We start from the raw sequence: 15,029 nt of genomic DNA on the forward strand, positions 1-15,029 counted from the left end.
ACTGACTCATTCTTGCTTACACCCACTTATCCATCCATAATTAAATAGACACAAACTCAACAAGCTTATGGACAATAAACTAAAAGACCGAAAGTATAACAAAGGAAACAAGCTGCCACCAGTAGTTTGCAGGTTTTTGCTTGGAATAGGAAATAACAATTGAACAAAGCTATTGGTAGCTGACTTCTTGTTAAAGCTCCAGGGCCACAAAAGCTGAAGAAGCTACTTTGGTGAAGTTGGCTTCACAATTGCTTGTTTGCAGCTGACTGCCAATGTGCAGCCCGGGAGACCAACCCTGACACTCAAAAGTTCCACTGAGCCTGCTGGACCCAGAAGTGCTGTCAAAGTGCAGTTTGGTCACCCAAGACAGACACTAGCCATAGTTAAAGCAAACGGATGGTTTCACTGTGACCGGAGACCAGTGATAACTGGTTTTTGGCTGGATTTTGCGGGCAGACCTCTGTGGCCCCACCGTGTCTGCCCCCCAGTAAGGCCCCTGTCAACTGGATAAGCATTGTCAGAATCCCTACGATCATATCCATTCTATTGGTGACTATGCTGATTTGCCCGAAGAGTCTTGAACTGGACTGGAGACTTCGGACTGTAAAATAACTGTCCTACTAAGCCTTACTAGCTCCAATAACTCACTATCTGCCGGAGTTGGTCACCAAAAGTGGGCTGGTACCAGAACACAACTTTTTATAATGTTTTCAAAAATGAATATAAGTTTTCAAAGTACCTGCTAATCGCAGTAGTTGCCAATGCTTGTTTACATTTTGAATGAAAAGCTGCGATTTAAGATTTACTTAAAAATTCATATTGCTGCAACCCTCTGGTGGATTTTTTTTTTTTGGGGGGCGTTTAACAGATTCAAAATGATAAGGCCTATTTTAATAAATCAGAGTCCGATTTCCTTTGTGTTGTGTTTCTTTCATATTCAATTGTTTTCGTGCTTGTAAATGCTTTGCACCAGTTCTTTTGTTAAAGCCTGATTGATCGAAGCCACAGCTATCCAGGGTTAAACTAAAGTTTTGCAAAAAAGCCTGATTGAGCCCAAGACAGGTATCTGAGCTTATTACTTGATGCATTGCACAACCACACAATATAATAAACCATATTTCTGCACAAAAGGGCAGGCCACCAGGCCCTGATACTGAAGTGCGCTCGTTTTCAGTAGGATATGCACAAGTAATCTATCAAAACGCCATTTCTCAGAGAGCAAACTGAGCCAATGCCCGAAATAGGCGAACCTGTTCCCTTGAATGTTGCTGTCATGAGAAGAAGAATGTGAATGACATTTAAACAGACTTAAGCAGGCTGAGCCAAAGAACATTTATGGACGTGGCCATTTTAGATTTTTCATTCCAATGGCCTGGCAGACAATTACACCCATAATCCCAGGAGGGACAAGCAAGGGTTATCAGAGTATACATCTTCAACCTTCAGGGTCTGTCAAAGAAAGTATCCAAGACCAAAATCCTTGCTTACTAAAGTAATTTGTGAGATTTCATTTAACAGGTTAGCCCTGTGACATCGAAAATAACTTTCCAAATGAAATTAGGGCAATACTATTTACTTCGGACTCATCTTCACCAGGCCTCGAAAAATCTACTTGCCCACTTGCTACGGCGCATCACAATTTATCAGGTAGAGCTATTTTCTTTTAGCACCTACTCACCCCTTCTGGAAAGTTGACTAAACAAGTGTGCTGTTTAGTCAGAAAGTGCAGGAGTAATAAAGACACCTTGAGAGGTTGTTCTTCTCTTGTCACATTTGCTCTGTGTTCAGAGACAAAGGTCAAAAGTCAGTTTGTCTTAATACAATTACTTTTCCTTCTGACTGCAGATCCCCATGACTCTGTAAGGTTAACTGTCTAACCTGCTGTGAAAAGAGTGTGAAATGAAAGGCAGTAGGTTGTCAGGTCTTTCCTAATACACAACATTTAAATATAACTGAGTCAACTGTACAACATTTCAAAATATGGCAGTAGTTGTGAAAGCCCTTTTTTTTTTTTTTTTTACTTATGTGTGATGACAAAAATATATTTATACAATGAAAACAAACCAGACCAGAACACTTTATTTGGCGATGTGCAAATGATAAATATGTTACTGAAAAACAATATTCACAGATTATTGTTAATACACTCTATAGTTTCATCGGTAAAGCTGCAAGTTAATGGGAAGGTTTTGGGACATTTCTTGGAAAGTTACGGTCTGTAAATGACCGTGTGCTACCACATCATGCTTTAGTAATATATATATTAAATGTGAGTGTTTAAGCAAACTGAGAAACACTTCTGCCCCTATGGTAATGTGATTAGTAAATCAAGAGGCAAGTCAGGGATCAAGTGTACCCTATATGTGGGCTAGATCCTTATTATACATGCAAACATTTAGTCTATTTAATCAAACAAAAGAGGTTTTTTTGTGCAGCAGAAATGCTGAAATCATATGTGAAGGTGCACTTAAGCAAGAATGAAGATTAAATTGATTCTGTAAAATATAATGATTGCCTTGGATCACAACATTTGAGTCACGTTTACAGGTCAAGTACATTAGTTAGGTCGAGTAGGTTATTCAAGTTACTCGACTTGCAGGTCTACTAACATTTTTATGATTTTTCTAGGCCTGTGCATGCTTACTATATTGAGGGTAATCTTTTCTACAAGCTAAACATCAAGTATACAGGTATAAATGTAGAAATATGTAGCAAATTCAAGTTTGTTAAATATAACCCTCTCCCCTAAGCAAGCCTAACAAGCATTCTTACAGTGCAAATATTCTACCCTCAGGGTGCAGTCAGGGTTAACCAAAAACAGACCCCTTGAATATTATAGTGATCCAAGGGAATACATTTAATGCAATATCTGTTAACATGCGTTAACAAATTGTAATGACAATCCAGTCTTGAAGGACTAATGGCTGCAACATGTGCGTTTTACAATAAATGATGCCTACAGCTTTGTTATAAATTTTCATCATAAACGGATCAGACCTGTAGCATGGGCCATACCTTTTTAAAACAAACAAATCATGGCTTAGGCCTTAATCATTTTCCTATAACCATAAAATAAAAACACAAAAACGCAGACCTACTGTATCCAGCACAAGCTTTGCCACAAAGCACCCATCAGATCAGTATACACTAATAAAATTAGAAATATGAACAAAACTACATTTGGCAAAACAATAAACAACCTTTGCTATAACAACATAGCAAGAGTTCTCAAGCTGCTAACCTACCCCTAGGGTTTTTACAGGGGTTAATTGACATTAAAACCTGTGTCTACTACAATAATCTTTGAGATTCACTACACTGAGCGCACACACACACCATCCTGCGTGTCCACACACATGCTAACCTGCACGTGCACATACACACATTAACCTGCGCACAAACATACAAATATGGTAGCTGCGTGCACACACTTGCTCTTAACTGTCTCATGGTGCACCTACGAAACTGATGCAGATGAAAAGAAGCACCTGAAAGTGAGTCCTGCATTCGCAGTTAAAAAGTGATACAATACAGTCAGTAGTAGCAGCAGCGCATACACTAGATAAGACCAGAAAACAGCGGCCAAATTTAGGAAAACAGACAAGGCACACTTTCAAGTCAGAAATGGGTGGTTCGCTACCTTCTTCTAAAAAAATTATGCAGGCAAAAATAAGAAGTAGCATTGAAGGGCTGTGTATTTATCAAGTCCAGATGATGTCACAGAGAAAGCGAAGACAACACTATGCCAGGTTGTTGTGTTCAAACGAATGTGCTTTACTACACCGCTGCAAGGAAAAATGTTTCACAACATCACCCATCTAATGCTATTTCTTAATGACCAAGAGTTTTTGCAAGCGTTACAGCCATAGTACGACAGAGTGTGAGCATTATTATAGTGATGATTAAGAGGAAACCTGGGTGAACTGCAACGCATGTCACTGAATGACTCGAATTATAAACAAAGGGCCGTTTCCTTCATCTAGAAAAGGTACACTTAGAAGAGAGCATTATAAATGACGAATTCACTTCTCTGGTATTAACAAAGTAATAAACCAAAATGCAGTAAAAAAAAAAAAGAAAAACAGGAAGGTGAAAGTGGACAGAAGAATCAGGTCAGAAATATTTTTAATAGCTTTATAAATAACACTTTATAAATGTAACGGACCAGACGTGCTTGGAAATTCTAGTCTGGTCACGCGGAGCGCAAATTTGACCAGATCTTGTAGTTAAAGAGTGCGGCCAACTATTGTGTTATAATTGAAAGACTCTGCAGTATTGTTTCCACATCAACCTTGGGCCAATACCTGAATAGGACACAAGATTTAAATCTGGGAACTTTGAGTTGCCCACTTATTTTCACAATAAAACAATAGCCCACGGAGCAATCTTAATTGCAGGTAGGTCGCTCCCCGCTCCGCCTTCCGCGCCACCTCCTTTTCCCGTTTTCCTCTTTGCTAGTTTCCCTCCGCTGCATCCCCTCTCTCCTCCCCCTCTTTTTCTCACCGTTTTCCTCTTTGCTTGTTTCCCACAGCTGCGTCCCCTGCAGCCCCTTCCGCCCCCCCCTCCTTTTCTCACTGTTTTCCTCTTTGCTAGTTTCCCGCCGCTGCGTCCCATGCGGCCCCTCCCACCTCCCCCCTCCTTTTCTCACCGTTTTCCTCTTTGCTAGTTTCCAGCTGCTGCGTCCCCTGCGGCCCCTCCCGCCCCCCCTCCTTTTCTCACTGTTTTCCTCTTTGCTTGTTTCCCGCCGCTGAGTCCCCTGCTGCCCCGCCCCCGCAGCCCTCTCATTGGACAGGCCCTCCGCCTCCCAGCTGCCACTCCCACCCTCCCCTCCTCTTATGGCAGCCGCGGCGCGCTAGCAGGGAGCAACCTTTGACCCTGCTTGCAGGTAGGTCGCTCCCCGCTCTGCCTTCCGCGCCACCTCCTTTTCCCATTCTCTGTGCCCTTTCCTAACGCTGCGTCCCCTGTGACCCCTCCCGCCTCCTTTTCTCACCGTTTTCCTCTTTGCTAGTTTCCCGCTGCTGCGTCCCCTGCGGCCCCTCCTACCTCCCCCCTCCTTTTCTCACCGTTTTCCTCTTTGCTTGTTTCCCGCCGCTGAGTCCCCTGTGGCACCCCCCCCCCCCAGCCCTTTCATTGGACAAGCCCTCCCACCTGCCACTCCCACCCTCCCCTCCTCTTATGGCAGCTGCGGCGCGGACGCGTGCAGCGCAAGCCCATCCGCGCCTGGACCGCACCCAGTGCCAGAACCCCTGGCCCTCCCAGACATACCTACTCCCCACTCACCCTCCACTCTCTCAACCCAGGCCCCCGCCCCACATGCACCACATCTAGCCCCACACAAATTCATGGCCCCTTCACCTGCCACTTCTCCTGCTCATCACCCCTCACACCAACCATAGCGACCCCACCGTCAAACACACACAACACCCCCAACACAAAACTCACCCACCCTGCCCCCACCAACCAAACCCGCAACACACCAGCCTACAACCAGAACACACCCCGCAACAACACCCTCACGCACCATACCAACGCCACCCACCACAACCACCTGAACTGCCTGCTACTCAACATCGGCTCCCTTCACAAACATGCCATAGAACTCTGGGACCGCATCACTTCACACTCACCTGACATCGCCTTCCTCATGGAAACCTGGACCAACCTCTCCTCCGAACCCGACATAGCCATAGCCACCCCCAAGGGATACAAACTCCAACGCAAAGACTGCCTCAACAAGCCAGGTAGGGGCATCGCCATCCTACACAGACACACCATCAAAGTCACCACCAGCTCCCAAGACACTATCGGCAACACTGAACACATGCACTTCCTCATCCACAACAACTCCACCCTCAGAGGTACATTAATCTACAGATCACCTTCTGCGACACCATCGCAGACAGTATCAGCCCGTACGCCCTCACCTCCACAGACTACATCATCCTCGGTGATTTCAACTTTCATTTAGAAAACCCACAAGACCACAACACGACCTCCCTCATAGACAACCACAACAACCTCGGACTCAAACAACTGGTCACCGCACCCACCCACTCGGCAGGCCACACGCTGGATGCAATCTTCACCTCAAGCCAACACATAGCCCACACCGACACCACCGAACTCCTCTGGACAGACCACCGCTGTGTCCACTTCTTCACCAAACCCCCCACACACTACCATCAACACACCACTCCCTACCGCATGTGGGACAAGATCCCCACAGAACGACTAAACTCCCAACTGGCCCATAACCCCCCCCCCCCCACACACACACACACACACACACCAACGACCCCAACGCAGGAGCACACAACCTCTCCAAATGGATCACTACCTGCGCAGACACACTAGCACCCCTCAGAAAACACATCACCACCCGCAACATCAAGAACGCCCCATGGTTCACCCCTGAACTTCAAGACTCCAAGGGCAAATGCCGCCAAGCTGAGAAAATATGGAGACTAGAACCCTCCTCAACCAACTTCTCCACCCTCAAAACCAACATTCGCACCCATCACCAACTCATACGCACCGCCAAAAGAGATCACTACAAGACACGTCTTGACGACAACTCCCAAAACAGCAAAAAACTCCTCACCATCATCAACGAACTCGCCAAAGCCAGCAACATAGACCCCACACACACACACACACACAGCCCCTATGTGACGCCCTTTCCAACCACTTCCTCCACAAAATCCTGGACATCCACAACAGCTTCATATCACACACACCCACCACACATACCCCTCTCTCACCCAACTCAACCCCCACTCAAGACCCCCCACCACACTATCCACATGGACCCCTACCACACACGAAGAAACCGAAAAAAACCATGAACTCCATCCACTCCGGTTCCCCCTCGGACCCCTGTCCACACCGCATCTACAACAAAGCTAGCCCTACCATCGCCCCCATATTCTACAACATAATCAACTCCTCTCTCGACGCCGCCACCTACCCAGACCCCTGGAAACACGCGGAAATTACCGCCCTCCTAAAAAAATTAAAAAATTTTTAAAAAAGCCGACCCGGAGATCCTCTCCAACTACTGCCCCATTTCCCTCCTCCCGTTCCCCACCAAGGTTGCAGAGAAATTAGTCAACACTCGCCTATCCCACTTCCTCGAAGCAACCAACACCCTTGACCCCTCACAATCTGGGTTCCGCAAGAACCATAGCACAGAAACCGCCCTCATCGCATGCACTGACGACATCAGGACCAAAGTCGACAAAGGCGAGACCGTCGCATTCATCCTCCTAGACCTCTCCGCAGCTTTTGACACCGTCTACCACCACACACTCCGCACACGCCTCCACAACATAGGAATCTGCCACAAAGCCTTAGACTGGCTCTCCGCCTTCCTCACCGACCGAACCCAGAGAGTCCGCCTCCCGCCCTTCCACTCCAACACTACCAAGATCACCTGCGGAGTCCCCCAAGGGTCCTCCCTCAGCCCCATACTCTTCAACATCTACATGACCCCCCCGCCAACATTCTCTGAGCACACGGAATCACCATCCTCTCATATGCATATGACACCCAACTCATCCTCTCTCTCACCGCAACCACCCCACTGCCAAAACCAACCTACAAGCCGCTCTCCTAGACACCGCCAACTGGATGACCACTAACCATTTCAAGCTCAACTCAAACAAAACCGAAGTCATCATCTTCGGCTCCAACAAAACCACATGGGACGACCCCTGGTGGCCCACCGCCCTAGGCCTTGGCCTCCGCCGACACGAACGAATCTCACCTCAAATCTCTACACTGGCTCCCCATAGACAAGAGAATCACATTCAAGATACTCATCCACGCACACAAATCCCTCCACAACACCGGCCCAACCTACCTCAATGAAAGAGTAAACTTCCACGCGCAACCTCCGATCAGCCGACCTCGCCCTAGCCACAGTCCCCCGCATCCAGTACACCACAACAGGAGGCAGGTCTTTCTCCTACCTCGCCCCCAAAACCTGGAACTCCCTCCCCACCGACCTTATCAAAACCAAAGACCTACTGGTCTTCAGAAAGAAACTCAAGACTTGGCTGTTCGACCAGTGACCCTCCCTGCACCCCCCAGCACCTTGAGACCCTCACGGGTGAGTAGCGCGCTATACAAATTTCTTTGATTGATTGATTGTTGCAGCGGCTAGCCAAGCTCGCCACTGGGGAAAATAGATTACAGCAGGTTAAGAAATAAACCAGCAGTAAAAGAGGCCTAAATCTAGCAGGACTCCACATCCAATATAGATCAATAAGTTCAGGATGATAATGTGACCTGCACAGTGTGGTTTGTAAACAGTAAATCATAGTTTGATTCCTTAGAGGAGAACTTAATGTTTCATGTATTTTAGCAGAGATTCCAGTGTAACTTCCAAGTCACAAGTTCCAGTCTAATGATGACAACTCAGCGGATACGAGTACCATGCAAAGACCACCATGTAATGGACAAACCGAATTCTTAAATTCTGAAAGGTTAACTTAAACTTTTATTCTTTTGAGGGCGAGAACAGTGGTACCATTTATATGTGTATCAATTAAAGGTTTGTGTTGCACGCTGTAAAAGTGGTCATTTTTAATAAAATTATTTGTCTTGGTCTACAAAACATTACATACGTTGTGCATTTAGGAGGCATTTTATTTTCCTATATCACCCTACGCCTGAGGTATTTAAGAAAATCCATTTTCTGGAAATGGAGCAGTTGCCTATCCAATTGTCAACAAGCACTGACAAAGCCAACAATCCTCACCAGTATAAGATACATAGGCTAAGCAAATGTTTATAGGCATTTTGTACAGCACAACTCAGCCAGTGTTGACTCTTTCATAGCACTTTTTTTCTTTAAGCAATGTTGAACAGCAGTGTCTAAAATACACTGACGAAGCCAAATAGCTCTTATGTATGCAAATGCTGTCTGGCTTTATTTATTTTTTGTGGTGGATGGGGTGTTGAAGGAGGCAGGCAGAAGTGTGTTGGGGGCAGCAACATAACTAAAAGCAGGAGTAGGGTGGGGGCAACCAACATGAAGGAGGTGCAGGTGAGGAGGGCGGGTGTAGCAAATACAATGAACAGCACAAGGGCAGGGGGCAAGAGTATGTGTGGTGGGAGGAAGCAAGGGGGCAGACTGCAGGCATACACTCTTACAGAATGCATGAAAAAAAGTTTTCAAAAAGTACCTGAAGGAGCATGCAGCCAGTAGAAATACCCTGCTCACAGTCAGGAAGCTGTGCTTGGTTGGTTCATACTCCATGGCAGGGGAAAACAATGAAGTGGCTGGAGAAAGCAGTGGGCCAGAAAGAGGTGCTGTCCGATAATAAGCAAGCAAACAAGAGTGACGACAAACCAACCAAGAATGGCAAGCAATGGGCGGGCGCTAAGAACTTTAAAGCTTTTTTTTTTTTGTTTACTAAAGATTTAGCTGACTGTGTATGTACGGTCTCAGGCAAAATCTAAAAAAACGCTGTTGGACTACATCGCAGGAATTATAAGAGAAGTGGCATGACCGGTTAGCCTCAGATGGGTGAGTTTGCTTCCTTGTGTCCAATCAGGAAGGAACAATCTGGTTTCCTGCATACTAGCAGTACTGACAGAAATACATCATTGCTGATTAATTAAAAACCCTTTACAAACATGACATGAACATAAATAGCTATTCACCTACATTAGACTTCATTCACAGACTAGCGCTTTTCCATGAAAAATGTGAGCTTTTGTGTACTTAAAAGTTTATATGTCAGCAACCTTCAACAAATAAACACGATATCAACACGGTGGAAAACATGCTTCCACAACAAGGGACATCAGAAAAGGAATATGTTCTTACTTATTACTCCAGTTCTCTTGCAGAAGAATGTCCGTTGAAGTCCTAAGCATTTGAATAGTTCCGCCCACGTGCGGGTATCCCAGAGCACTTCCTTACATAGTCTCTACTTAAGAGTAGACATTCGCCTTACTTCAGGAAGGCCTGCAGAGACACTTACACATATTGTGCAGCCTAGGTGAATAGGCTACAGTGGTCTAATTCTTCAGACTGTACTTAGGAAAACAGGGATAAAATACCCTTAAACTGTATAATTTGAGGAAAATGTTTTACAACAAAGCTCAAATCTCCTTCAGAAGCCCTTTTTCCTGACTAAGTACAGATGAAGAATAGGAAAGGAGTGTAGCCCAATAGGCTGCCATAATGTGAGTGGAAAATAATGACTGTGCCTTTAAGGCTGCAGAGACCACCAATATCCAATCATGGTCGGCAAATGACAGTTGCTTCAGTTTTTTGACGAGAAGTACTAGAGATAGGTCTGTCTAATACTATTCTCTGTTCTGTCCACCTGGGAGGATGGAGGGTTGCTTATGACTTAAATGGAGATTCCCTACAAGAGAACTGGAGTTACAAGTAAGAAACTATTCCTTCTCTCAAAGGGGATCTCCGTTAATAGTCAAACATTTGAATAGAACAGCAACCTTATCCCCAATCATGCGGTGGAAAGAACAGAGAAGGGAACAAACAGACGAGGAAAATAGCAATTCCTGAGAGAGGCTTGACCTACTTGACCATCTGCCCTACTATCAGAGTCTAAACAGTAATCTCTGGTGAATGTGTGAACTGATCTTCATTTAGCTGCCTTACAAATTTCAGCAATTCGGACATTCCTCATCAAGGCTGCTGTAGCTGCTTTGCCTCTTGTAGAATGGGCCTTAGGTTTTGCAGACAAAGGCTTGTTGGCTTTTTTGTAACAGAAAAATAAGCATGATACTTTCCAGCTGAGATGGACTGCTTGGAGGTGGCAGACCGGCCCATACTTCACAAAAAGCTGGTCCGAATAGCCCCAGATCACGCGTCTTGTCTAGGTAAAATCTCAAGAACCTCTTTATATCCAGAGAGTGCAGGGATCGCTCTGCTGGAGTAGAAGGATTCTGAAAGAACGTCAGTGGAGAAATTGTTTGATTTTCGAGAAAATCCAAAACCACTTTAGGCAGAAATTTCGAATGGGTTCTAAGAACCACTTAGAGTGAAACACTGTTTAGGGTACATTAGCACACAATGCCTGAATTTTGCTAACCCTACGAGCAGATGTAATAGCTACAAGGAAAGCTGCTTTCCAAGATAGATGTTGTAGGGAAGACTTATGAATCGGTTCAAAGGGTTCTTGCATTAGTTGTGAAAGGGAAATGTTAAGTTCCCAGGGAGGAGAAGGGAGACTGATAGGAGTAAAATCTTTTTTTCACCCTTTAATGAAATTGTTAATTACTGGGATCTTGAAAAAGAAATTGGTGAAGGACATTTGCGGTAGGCAGCAAAAGCTGCCAATGTATTTTTATTGATGCAACTTTTAAGCCAGATTTTGACTAACTGAGGAGATAGGGAAAGATGGCTTCCTCCTGGCAAGATTTAGGGTCTATGTTCTTGGAAGAACACCAAATACAAAACCTCTTTCACTTGAAGGCGTATGCTGTACAGGTTGACTGCCTTTTAGCTTCTTTGAGAACAATCATGCAGTCTTGTGGCAGATTTAAGTGTCCATACTGCACTCTCTCAGGAGCCATGCTGCCAAATTCAAAGAGAAGAGATTGAAGTGGACCATCTGTCCTCTGAATTTCGTTAGCAGGTCTGGACAGCATGGCAATTTGAGATAAGGACGCTGCACTTAGTGAAGAAGTTCTGTGAACCAACACTTAAGTGGCCACTCAGGATGAGTGTGGTTCTCAAGTGGGACAGCGTGACGAGGACTGCCATAATCAGAGGGATCGGAGGTAAATCAGAGAAATCTGCATTCCCCAGATTCCCTGGTTGGAAGTACCTTGAGGCGAAGCCTTGGTATTTTTTGTTTTCTGCAGTGGCGAACAAGTTTATGCGCTGAGAGACCCATAGTTTGAAGATTTCCTCAACAACATCATTGTGAATAACCCATTCATGGTTTTAGGGCATCTGCCTGCACATTTTGTGCACCTGGAATGTGTGCCGCCGTAATACGCAGGTTTCTGGCTATGAGCCATTTCCAAATTGTTTGGGCTTCGTGGGACAAAAGTCTGGACATTGTCTCTCCCTGTTTCTTGAGATGACACATGGTGATTGTGTTGTCAGTCTGAATAACCAGGGATTGTGTCTTGAAAGATGGGTAAAAGGCTTTGAGCACTAAGTGGACTGCTCTGAGGTTGAAGAGATTGATATATGCCTTGTACTTGGAGACGGTCCATGTGTGCTCCCCATCCCAGTAGCGATGCATCCTTTACTGTGGTTTGGGAAGGAGGCTGCTTATAGAACAGCACTCCGTGAAGAAGATTGGTTGCCGAGGTCTACCAAGTCAGAGACTGTTTCACATGAGGGGGAAGAGAGATCTTGTCCTACCATCTTCCCGTTGCTTGATCCCATTGATCCTCGACACACTCTTGTAGGGAATGCATGTGAAGGAGTGTATTCAGAGTGAGGAAGATACATGAAGCCACAGAGTCGAAGAGAGAAGAAACTGATCTCACCGTGAGGTAAGAGGCTTTCATGAGTGTGACACTGCTGACAGATCAATGTAAGTCTTTCTTCCGAAGGAGAAACGTTTGCCTCTAAGGTGTTGGGAGTAGCTCTTAATTATTGCAGTCTCTGTACTGGTTTGGAAATTGACTTGGTGTGGTTGATCTGTCAACCCAGCAGCTTAAGTACTTTGCAAGTCTAGTTGTATTGATGTTGGGCCTCTTGTGAGGTCGAGGCTTTGATCAGCCAATTGTCGAGATAGGGATAGACGAAAACTCTGTGCCACTTGAGAAACAGCCACCACCGCCATACATTTGGAGAATGTTCTGGGGGCTGATTTAAGGCAAAATGGTAGGACTTGGTACCGGTAGTGGTCCTCATAGTGGTCCTGACCTACAACAAGCCTCAGGAGCTTGCAGTGTTCCTTTTCGATGGGGATATGAAAATATGCGTCTTGGAGGTCTAAAAGACAGAGCCAATCTCTCTGACGAAGTTGAGGAAATATTTGATGTAATACCAGCATTAGAAATATTTGCCCCCGGAATCCATTTGTTGGCCGTTTTTAAGTCTTTTTTCCTTCACCATGAAATATCTGGAGTGGATTCCTGTGCCTCGTTTGTGGGCAATGACCTCAACTGCATTCTTTTGAAGGAGGATGTTGACTTCCTTCGAAAGCATGGACAAGTGATGGTTGGATGGATTCAGCTGTATGTTTGGGCTGGTGAATCTCAGAACAGCCATTTGAACCAATATCGAGCACCCAGGAATGATTTGTGCTCTTTTGCCACTCCGCCAAAAAATGTGAGATGCTTCCCCCTACCAGAGTGGATGACTGAAGAGGGGCAAGAGGAAATTCATTGTTTTGGTGTCGTCTTTCTTCCCTGTGCGGTTTGCTGGAAAGTCCAACCTCTAAGCTGCCTTTGCTGTTGTTATGGAAGTGGCTGTTGTGTTTGGTAGCAATCCTGGTATCAGTGAGGGGTTTGAACTCTCAGAGTAAAAACGGCGTTAGTAAGGCCTGAACGGACCTCGTTGGTCTTTAGGTCTTTCAAGACCGACAGCTTTTAGTGTTTCCAGCTCTGCTTTCATTCGAGCCATTTCTTCATCCATGTGGCTGCCGAATAAGCCTGAGAATGGAAGGTTTAAGATCCGATGTTTGGGATTCAGGTTTTAATGCGGCGAGCTTCAGCCAAAAGTGACATCTTAAGACAAGCCCATGACAGTATTCATGAGCTGCCAAAAATGAGGAATCTGCTGCTGCACTGAATATCTGGTTGGACACCATGAGGCTTTGTTGATCATCTCTAGAAAGTCCTCTCTCTTATCCCTGGGGACTGAAAATTGTTGTATGGAGTCCTAGAGTACTCTATCATATATACCGAGTAGAGCAGTGGCACTTGCCGCTTTCATGGTTATAGAGGTCGTGTCACTTACTTTGCACCAAACCAAATCTAATTTCTTGCTCTCCTTATCAGGAGGGTGGACAAAGCAGGAGCTACAGCATGAAATTTCTTTGCAGCTAGGATAACCACTGAGTCAGGAGGTGGGTCTGCTCTTGGGAACAGTGGATCATGCTCTGGAAGCCTATATTTCTTTTGCAACCTTGAAGAAGCTGGAATAGTTGCTGCTGGCGTGAGGAAAAGCTCCATTGCATGTTCTGGCAGTCCTGGCACTAGCAAAGCAGTGGCCTTGATGCTGCTCGTTGGTGGAGTGTTTCAAATATGATAGATGTTGTTGGTGTGGGAACTGACATTTGGATGTTTAGCTTCACTGCTACCCTCACTAATACTTCCTGGAAAGTGGATATATCGTCCACTGGAGACACTGGAGGATTTGGTGAATCAGAGTTGGTAAGGTGCGACCTGTTGAGGAAGATGACGTAGAGTACCTTGATCGATGTCTTTAGGTTGTCCTTGTACGAGAACGGTGGCTATGTGTCAAGTTTTGGAAGAAGGAGAGCGTCTGGAGCGATGTCTGTCGATGTGAGCTATGGTGAGACATAGCGTGATCTTGGCTGTGCCAGAATCACAGGTGCAGATGGAGCGGGAATCACCGAAGGTGATGGAGTCGGAGGAGTCGGCTAAGGCTGTTCTTGGGGAGGCGGTGAATCCAACAGCACTATTGGAGAGGCCAGGGAGTAAGACCTTGAATTATTGGAATCGGATGACGAATATATACAATTCCTTTTTCTCCTCAAAGTTGAGATGGACCTGGATGTCGACCTTTGATGTCGACTCAAACGTGAGCGGTGTCTTGGACGTCTCGGCGTTGACCGCCTCGATGTCGTAAAACTGCCTAGATTCAACAGGTATGGTCACCTCGATGTCGACCTCACTGTATGTGTCAACGGAGTGTAAGCTAAACCTTGTCTTTACGTAGATCAACGTTTTCTCGATGGTGATCCAGTCCTCAATGGCGAGCAAGTTAGTGCTGTACCTGGTCTCGACGTCGACCGGGAAAGGTGTTGTTTTCTCCATCACATTCTCTTTGTGGACTTTTCACGTCCCTCAGACGCCAATGCAAGAGCTCTAATACAGAATCAAATCAAATCATTAGC

At 45.5% G+C, this 15,029-nt stretch overlaps 1 protein-coding gene across 2 annotated transcripts in view; it reads right to left on the reverse strand.

Moving 5' to 3' along the window:
• Positions 1-15,029, reverse strand: part of STK26 (serine/threonine kinase 26) — a 173,642-nt gene that overhangs the window by 104,925 nt on the left and 53,688 nt on the right. The window lies entirely within an intron of this gene.

This window comes from Pleurodeles waltl, chromosome 2_1 (assembly GCF_031143425.1).
Source record: "Pleurodeles waltl isolate 20211129_DDA chromosome 2_1, aPleWal1.hap1.20221129, whole genome shotgun sequence".
NCBI classification, from domain to species: domain Eukaryota; kingdom Metazoa; phylum Chordata; class Amphibia; order Caudata; family Salamandridae; genus Pleurodeles; species Pleurodeles waltl.